This window comes from Petaurus breviceps, unplaced genomic scaffold (genome assembly GCF_028583685.1).
Source record: "Petaurus breviceps papuanus isolate PSGF00001 unplaced genomic scaffold, PetGlider_PUasm1.0 40, whole genome shotgun sequence".
Lineage (NCBI taxonomy): Eukaryota > Metazoa > Chordata > Mammalia > Diprotodontia > Petauridae > Petaurus > Petaurus breviceps.
Genome location: NW_027186315.1, coordinates 10,148,900 through 10,150,544, shown reverse-complemented (window position 1 = coordinate 10,150,544; position 1,645 = coordinate 10,148,900). Strand labels below are relative to the sequence as shown.

Here is a 1,645-nt window from a genome sequence, read left to right as displayed (position 1 = left end):
TCCTCTAGAACAGATCATAGTGTTTTACAAATATTATGTAATTTAAATTTTCTTGATTATTCTAAATACTATAAAATAATTTTGAATCAATAATTTTGAATTCATTTTCTTTGTCATTATGATAGTCATTAATTTTTCTGTCAGCTGTATGTCTTCAGATATATATATATATATATATATATATATATATATATATATATATGGCAGAATTCTCTTACCTTTAATATAATGAACTGTTCTTTAAAAATTTCTGATTCCTTTGAGCAAGGAGTTAGAATGAGAAATTCTTTTCATCTCATGTAAAAAAAGTATGTCCAATTTAGTCAATGTGTATTTTATTTACCTCAAGCAGTGTATCTGCATCAATTTTTCAATGTAATATCCTAGGAATTACTACTAACAGATATAAGCATCAAACCTAACAAATAACTTATATAAAACTAATGAGAGCATTTTACTAATGCTCAAAATTATAGTGGCTTAGGTGTGGGCTTGACTAAAATAGAAAATAGACTGTTATTTCAATTTGAGAATTCAAACAGACCCAGTTTAAAGGTTTATAAAAATTCATTGTCAGGTTCCAGTCTAATAATGTGTTATTTTAACTATTTGAGGGGTAGCTTAATACATTTCTCAATATGATAGATGTTGGGAATAAAAAAAAAGTTGTGGGAAGTTGCCCACTTGTATCAAATTTTAACCCTAAGCATTAGTGCTTTAAATAGGCAATTGAATATGACATATTTGAGTAGAGCTATGTTGGGTCATACTTGCATCACAGCCTTAACCTGTTTGATTTGTCACATCTGGCACTACCAATCATATAAACAGTCAATTTCTTACTTTTATGTGAAGATATGCTTCTTTTTAAATAGTTGGATTATTTCATTAAGTAGGGATGAATGTTAACTCTTTACCCAGGCATGTTGATGGTATGAATGTATGTCTATATTCAGAATGCACTATTGGGAATAAGAAAATAGCCCAGAAAATTTAGCTATAGATAGACTTCACAAAGCTCTTTTAGTTTCATATGCAAAAAAAAAATGCCTAGTGCTTGCTTCAACAGCACATATACTAAAATTGGAACAATATAGAGAAGATTAGCCTGGCCCTTGTGCAAGAATGACATGCACATTCGTGAAGAGTTCCAATTTATTTTTTGCTATTTTGGGGTGGTGGGGAGTGGAAAAAAAGAGGAGAAAATTTGTAACTTAAAATCTTGTAGAAATGAATGATGTAAACTAGAAGTTAATAAAGCATGGGATAAAAAATGCCTAAAGTGTAAAGAGAAAGGCAAGATAGAAAAGCAAGAAAAAATTATAAAAAGTGGGGTGTTAGCAATAAGCCATCAAATCCATGTGCAAGGGGAAAAATATTAAATATTGGCCACAAACTGTAGAAAGGAAGCTAATTTGGACTACTGTTCAGAAGTCTGGTTCAAATATGTAATTTATCAAATATCCCTTATTATATTATATAATAATTCCTTAAATAAAGTAGAGAAATTAGGAAAAATCAATATACATATATGTTCTGTGCATCAAAATAGAGCACAAATAAATTAAGGAAGGATACAAATGTTTTTCATAAGATATGCCAAAGTTTGTTAATGCACATTATTGTTGATCCTCTGCCCCATTAA

The 1,645-nt window shown here is 29.2% G+C and overlaps 1 non-coding gene across 1 annotated transcript; it reads left to right on the top strand.

Moving 5' to 3' along the window:
* The first annotated feature begins 1,053 nt into the window (after positions 1–1,053).
* LOC138170933 (U6 spliceosomal RNA) lies at positions 1,054–1,160 on the top strand. Its single transcript, XR_011170775.1, has one exon. It is a non-coding gene; the product is annotated as a U6 spliceosomal RNA (small nuclear RNA).
* The last annotated feature ends 485 nt before the right edge of the window (positions 1,161–1,645 follow it).